This window comes from Alexandromys fortis, unplaced genomic scaffold, assembly GCF_014885135.2.
Source record: "Alexandromys fortis isolate MF-2015 unplaced genomic scaffold, M_Fortis_MF-2015_v1.1 scaffold_56, whole genome shotgun sequence".
Lineage (NCBI taxonomy): Eukaryota > Metazoa > Chordata > Mammalia > Rodentia > Cricetidae > Alexandromys > Alexandromys fortis.
The window spans coordinates 1655066-1662580 of NW_026067935.1; the positions used below are offsets into that span (position 1 = coordinate 1655066).

The 7515-nt window shown below is 51.1% G+C and overlaps 1 pseudogene; it reads right to left on the bottom strand.

Moving 5' to 3' along the window:
• Window positions 1-664: 664 nt before the first annotated feature.
• Window positions 665-1320, bottom strand: LOC126504323 (high mobility group protein B1-like; annotated as a pseudogene).
• Between the last annotated feature and the right edge of the window lie 6195 nt (window positions 1321-7515).

Consider the following 7515-nt stretch of genomic DNA (forward strand, 5'->3'; position numbering starts at 1 on the left):
GGTTCAGGAAGGAAACGGACTAACTCGGTGAGGCTATCATCTTTCAGGACACACTCCCACCACATTGTGTGAGGGGCATCTCGTTCCAAACCCATTTTCTACTCCACAGCATCTTCTTCAGCATGAGTGGTGCAGAAGGCAACAAGATGTGGGAGGGAGGAGAGAAGGGACTGGATGACAATAATAGAGAAGTTGAGAGAAACAGAGGGCAGCGGAGGAAACACTGGTGAGCTCGGGCTTCTTGCCTCTGCCTAGAGCTCCCAGCAGTGTGCGGGAATCTCTGGTTTGTGTGTGACCGCTGGGTCTGAGTGCAAAGTCTCTGCCTCTGACCCCGAGTCTACGTGATTGGCCCATCTCGTTGGACGGGAGCATCCCCATTCTGCAGGGAAGGGGCAGCTGGCAGCCCTACACACTGAAGTTCGGCACCCACATGGCACATTCTCTGGAGCTCCTCCAGACACGTGGCAGTCAGCCTCCTGGTGTCCCATGGGTACCTGAGCTGCCCTAGAACCAGAGGCTGTGAACCATGGTCTGCTTTCCCCTCTGGTTTATTTTTTTTAACATTTCAATTTTTTTCTTTAAAAGGAGTGAGTTGTTGTGTACGGGGGGGGGCGGGGGGGGTTAAATGCTTTATAGACAAGAAAAAAACTGCGCGAGAACCAACTTATTCATCATCATCTTCTTCCTCATCTTCATCTTCCTCTTCTTCCTCCTCCTCCTCATCCTCTTCGTCTTCCTCATCATCTTCCTCTTCCTTCTTTTTCTTGCTCTTTTCCGCCTTGACCACCCCCTTTTTTCGCTGCACCGGGTTTTCCTTTAGCTCTGTAAGCAGCAATATCCCTTTCGTACTTCTCCTTCAGCTTGGCAGCCTTCTGTTCGTAGGGCTGCTTGTCATCTGCAGCAGTGTTATTCCACATCTCTCCCAGTTTCTTTGCAACATCACCCATGGATAAGCCAGGGTGTTCTCCTTTGATTTGGGGGCGATACTCAGAACAGAACAAGAAGAAGGCCGAAGGAGGCCTCTTGGGTGCATTGGGGTCCTTGAACTTCTTTTTGGTCTCCCCTTTTGGGGGGGATGTAGGTTTTCATTTCTCTTTCATAACGAGCCTTGTCAGCTTTGGCCATGTCTTCAAATTTCCCCTTTTCTTTAGCAGACATGGTCTTCCACCTTTCTGAGCACTTCTTGGAGAACTCTGAGAAGCTGACAGAAGCATCCGGGTGCTTCTTCTTGTGTTCCTCCCGGCAGGTTTGCACAAAGAATGCATACGAGGACATTTTGCCTCTCGGCTTCTTAGGATCTCCTTTGCCCATGTTTAGTTGATTTTCATACACGAGGCACAGAGTAGCCCAGTGCCCGTCCGGCTCTAGCTTGCCCTGGTGCTGTCTCTATGGAGCTCAATGTACTGCAATATCCCCTCCGGTTTTGAAGAGAAACTAGAGCTACTCCTATTTCACTTTAGAAATGAATATTCATTAAAGTTGTCGCTTAGTACAGATTTACGCCTGCATTTGGAGGGGCAAATTAAAGAAACAAATAAACCGTAAGTCTCTGTGTTTTGTGCTTAGGTAGAAATGCCTCCATCCCCCACCCACACCAGCCCTTAAGGCCACCCACTGAATTTATATAAATTAGTTAAACTTAGATGTTAGTAAATAGTCAAAACCATACCAGTTCCTTATGTTTTATTAAGGACAAATGCTTATGCAAAGAATTTGAATTTATTGTTGTGACGTGGGCTCAGTGAACTCCATGTAATGAACACTTTTTAAACAGAATTCAGTAATATTTTGGATATGACTGAAGTCCCCATGCTCTTAGGACAGATGACCAGCGCTTGCCTGCACTTTGCATCTTCCCTGAGGAAAGGCCGTGGTAGGGGTGGGAGTCCCTTGGAATTGTACCCAGGCCAGGAGTGCCAAGCACAGGGATTCAATGCTGTGCCAGGGAGGATGCTGAAGGGTGAACCCTGAGTTGGTGGGGTCACAGGACCGCCCTGGAGGAAGAAACCTGAACATGCAATAGACCCTCCATTTTGCAAGGACTGAGACTCCTGGAGGCAGAACTAGGCAGCAGGCAGATTGGAAATGGATTATTCTGGGAGACCTGACCCTCCAGGCACAACTCCTGAGGGGTCCCAGGTCCCTGCCTGACTCACATTAGAGAGATTGGCTCTCTCTGTGATGACTTGATGCCAAGCAAGAGAGCGCTGTCCCTGCCAGCAGAGCCCAAGGCCTCTCCTCAGACTGTTCTGGATCTAGAGACCCTGGGGCACTAAACACCCCACAAGGCTGCAGAAACATCAGTTTCTGGGGTGCCTCAGGGCAAGTCTGTGGGCTTCCTGCAGGCTCTGTGGAACTGGCATGCAACCCTGGAAACTCCCCCTTTGAGGGCAAAATCACACTCTTTCCCACCTCCTGAAGGCCCGCTTGTCTGTAGGATCTTTGCATTGTCTCTGTGTAACCGATCTGGGCCTTAGTCAGCCTAGAACAGTAGCTCTCAACCTTCTTAATGCTTTGGCCATTTAGTACAGTTCTTCATGCTGCAGTGACCCCAGCCACAAAATTAGTTTTATTGCTACTTCATAACTGTGATTTTGTGACTGTTATGAACCATGATGCAAATAATCCACAGATGGAGAACCAAGGGCCTGGGGGGGGGGTGTGATTCCTGAATTGGCAGCCAGCCATTAGCAATGACTTGATGTTATAATGTCACTTCCAATGGGCTGCTCAAGGGGGACTAGGATCACTGGGTGGGATGAGAGGTGGGGCACCAGAAGGCACTGTGAAAGCTAACCCCCTGCAAAGACTAGGTGGAATTCCTGGGCCTGTTGGGTGACCTGTGCTATCAGGCAGATAGGACAAGGGAAGTGCCAGCGCAGTAGAATACAAGCAGAGTGTTGTTAAATAAACATAATTTAAAAAGGGAAGCTCTGCTGGCACAAAAAAAAAAGTTCAATTAGGTCAAATCAAACCAAATCAAAATGCCCATCGTTTTATTAAGTAAGACTCTCTAGGGTGGCTGAGCGCAGGGCAGGGAGACAGGACAGCAGGGAGCCCATGCAAACCCAGAACCACATGTTTTTCCTCTGGGAGCCCACTTAAATACCCTGTGGGAGTGGTCTTGACTCCCTTCCATGGAAGGGTCAGGACCTGGCATGCTGGGATTTGGAGTCCAGACAAAAGCAACTCCCAGGCCAGGGGGGCTGGGATGGATGCCAGAGGCTGGGGGCTAAACTCCCAACTTAACAGGTGTGAGGTAAGGACATCCTCACCAGTGTGATTTCCTCATGGAGCCAGGGTCTCAGAAAGAGCCGGTGCACCTGCTCTTGACATAGCCACTTAAGAGCTGAGGACAATGGAAAAGGAACTCAGGACTCACGAGGTTGATGTCTGCTTCCAGCAAGTCTCTCCGGTCACTCTCCCCTACCTCTCTGTCACAATCAACCTGTGCGTGGCTGCTCAGAAGGACTTAGAGAAAGAAACAGAAGAGGGGACCACAAAGCCTAGGACTTGAGGAGTATGGGGGAACCGGCTTTCTGGGCCCAAATACTACCTCATCAGACTCCCCCACTTCCCACTGAACCTGGGTGAGGGGGGCAAACATACCTTCTCCCTGCCTCAGGCACCTCACAACTCAGAGGGATCAGCGGAGGGTGAAGGACCTCCCTGCCTGCTGACTGCTGTGTACACACTGGTCATGCAGGGCAAGGCCAAGGGGCCTACCCTCCCTTGCAGTTTGGAATCAGAGGCTGGATCTAAAAGGGGCATTGTTTTTCTATTCTCAGGGTGAGCTGAGGCCTGAGGTGGTTCTGAGCCTCTCCCTGGGGACTCTAGCAATGGCCTTGCTAAAGCTCTTGCTAAGGCTCAAACTTGCCCTTTCTGGAAAGCTCCACCTGTAATCCCAGCTTCAGTGCACAGGGAAGGTTCACTGGCCTTGAGCTAGCTGACCTGGAGGCAGCCTGGCTCAGCAGGTGCTGAGGCCTGGGGGCCTAGATTGCCCAGGGTTGAGATGCTTAGAGCTGATCACATGGGGCCTGTGTAGATGAGGACCAAGAGGACAGCAGGAGCAGGAACAGGGGACAGCACTGTGGGACCAGAGTGGTTCTGGTTAGATACACAGAAAGGTCCCGTTTCTGCACTCTGCAGACCCTGCTGGGGTCTTTCCCGGGGCAGAAGAAATCAAGAGTGTCTCCCTCCATAGGTGTACACACCCGGGGAGCTGCACCTGGTGGACCCATGGGGTCCCTGGCGCAGGCCCTTTGGGGGTTTCCTAGGATGCTCTGAGGCTGTGACTATGCAAATATGCTGATGTCTGCCTGTGGACTGGGGTGAGGGGAGGAGGGACTTGGGCAGGGGCTCTGCCCCTGTCTCACTCCCGAATTCAAGCTTGGGTGGAACCCTGCTGCAGCCTCCCCGCCGTGGAGAGATGGAATCAGTCTTTGGCTTCTCTAGCGGCACAGCCGCCTGCAAGTTCCTGGCTTGTCTATGTGTCCTGGTGTTTAGGAACATGAGGCTCCCAGGAACAGAATGGTCAGTGTATTCAAAACTGAACGACTAAGTCCGGAGTCCTGCCTCCAGCCAAGCATCAAAGAGCACAGTGAAGCTGGGCTTTACTGGTGAGCTGCTGGAGGCCTGGCCCTGCTTCCTTAGGGAAGGACTTTGAGTCCTCATTCAGAGAGACTGTGTTGATACTTCTTCTGTGCTTAAAGTCTGGACCCAGCATAGAGAACTCTAGCTTGATTAATCTCCACACCTGGAAGGGAGGTAAGGCCCTTCGTACAGAGCAGTCACGGTACAAGAGAAAGACATGGGTCCGATGAAGACCAGTGTAGACACCGGAACAGCTCTGAGGGCTAGACCCATGTTAGTCTGTCTATACTGGCCCTTTGAAATTCCCAGTATCAGAGACCAATATCACTGTCTCCTTTTCCTTCCCCAGCGTTTGAGACTTGGGTTTCTGTGGCTCTCATTGCTCCTTTGTCCTACACAGCACTTCCTGTGACCTTTCTTCCTGTGCCCTTACAGGAAGCGGGCTTCCTGGGGCCAACACATCTTGACTTTTCTTCCAGAACATTTACAGGAAGTTGGCATCCTGAGGCCAGTGTGTCTGCATTTAATAACTCCATCCTGGAATGCTGTCCAGACAGGTAATTTAGTGGCCTGAGGGAACACAGGCTGCAGGCAGCGTGGAGGTTTGGCTTGGCTTTGACTTCCAAAGCACACTGCAGGTGAGGGCGCTATCCTACTAATGGCAGCTGTGACTTTTTACATGGCCATTGAATGCTCCTAGCTAATGTGATGGTACTAGGGAAATTACCTCTAATGACAGCTCATTGACAAATTCCCCAGTGGTTGTCACATTAATATACCAAAGGACACTGGCCTCCTCCTTACAGGGACCTCTGCGGGCAACAGCCTGCTGAGCCACCCTGGACAACTTCCCCTGCCTGAGAAGGAGACAGACCTGGGAACAGCTCAGCATGGGGAACCACTGTGGCCCCCACGTGTCTTCTTTGGTACGGCTTGCAGCTTCCTGTCCTGATGCAGGGAGGGGGCTAAGAGTGTAAATTTGTCCTCTGACTGTGTCCTTAGCCCCTGCCCAGAGATGGACACTGGACACATTCTTATGGACTACATGCTACAGGGGTCTGTCTCTTGCTGTTCTGGAGCCTCAGATCCAGGGGAGATGCCAAGGAGGCCCTGAGGAATGCAAGCATCCCTATCCTGCAGGTCTTCCCTGTGAAACGCCACACGCTGCCAGGTGTCTGAGCATCAAGGGACTAAGCATCCACATTCCTGAGGGGAGAGAGAAATAAGCGGCTTTGAGGAGATGGTGGGACTGCTGTGGGTGGGCCCCCTGCACCCGTCCAGCTCTAAGGAAAAGGACAGCGCGTGCTGGTGGGTGTTAGTTCTCGTTCTCATCCCTCATCACTAAGAGTCATCCAGAGGATTCCTTCCAGTTCCCACCTCCACTCCTGGGGACTCGCTCGTGGATTCGCATATGGTCCCCAGGCCCCAGGTCGGGGGTGGCCGCAGCACCAGCCTCTAGTCAGAGAGCACAGCAGAGAGTCAGCACACGGAAAGTGATGTGGAGTGTGGCGTGATGACACACAGCGAATGACCGCATGTGCAGAATGACTGTGGCACAGAGATGGTCCACACATGGACATTGGCCACAAACAGTAAGTGACCGCACAGGAAGAGTGACCATAATACAGAGATGCGAAGACCTGTACTGTCTGTTATAGAGCCCATTCTCCTCTACCCTCAAGTCAGGGGCTTTTGTGGAGCAGGGTCAGAGGGTTGAGAGTGGGGTGAAAGATCTGATTTGGGGGTGAAGTGAGTCTATTCTGGGGTTCTATCTTTATGGAGGGCCAGACCCCTTGATTCTGGGCTCTTCTGCTTTTGTTTTGTTTTTTCCCCTGGGCTCTCCTCCAAGCTTCTCTTGCCTGCTCTGCTCACTGTCAGACCGGCCAATTTTATCTCATTTAAACGACCTGGTCAAACCTGCCAAAACTTCCCACATTCCCTTCAACATGATGCCATGATTCCCAGAGGCAAACCAAAGCCTTGGCTTCTATTATCCTTACCCCTGGCCTTTCTCTGAGGCAGTGATCTAATATCCACATTGTTGGGTGCAAGAGGCAAGGGCTAGGGAGAAGAAACAGCCCAGGGCTAGAGCAGATGCTTTCTGTGGTGGTTTGAAAGAAAATGTCCCCAAAGGGAGTGACACTATTAGGAGGTGTTGTCTTGTTGAAGCAGCTGTGGCCTTGGAAGAAGTATGTCACTGTGGGGACTGGCTTTGAGGTCTCATATATGTTCGAGCCACGTCCAAGTGAGACAGATCGCTTCCTATTGCCTGCGAGTCAAGATGTAAGAACTCTCAGCTCCTTCTCTAGTGCCATGTCTGCCTACATGCTGCCTTGCTTCCTGTCATTGACGATAATGGACTAAACCTCTGAACTGTAAGTGAGCCACCACAATGAAATGTTTTTCTTTATAAGAGCTGGGGAAGAGACACCTGAAGTAGGGTAGGATAGGACTTTGGGGTTGCAAGAATATGCTGGGAAGCTTTAGGCAAGCTCTCTAAGCCTTGGGCTGTTCATAGAAGAGGGAAAGAGTGATACACTCTTACCAGGACAAAGTGTTAAATACAAGGTAACCAGGGACAACTTAGCTGCGTCTCCAGGCTCTGGGTGGTTCAGCAGGGAAAAGCTGGAGGTATTAATACAGGAGCCGTCAAAATCCAGGTTCCAGGGAATATAAGCAGCATTAAGAAACAATTCTCTAGAACACATTTCTGCGTGATATTTTCAAGTGTCACCTTCTCCTTTGCAAGCAGGAGTCAGCAATGACAGTTCTTTCACATTCTTGAGATGGAGTGCCACCCCAAGTCCTCACTCTGCCTTCTATGCCCAAGGTGTAAAATACTCATTCCCTCCTTGCCAGGCACTGTCCAATGGCTGTCCCAAGCTGTCTGAGCCCTCTCCAAGAAGGTGGGCCACGAGGTCT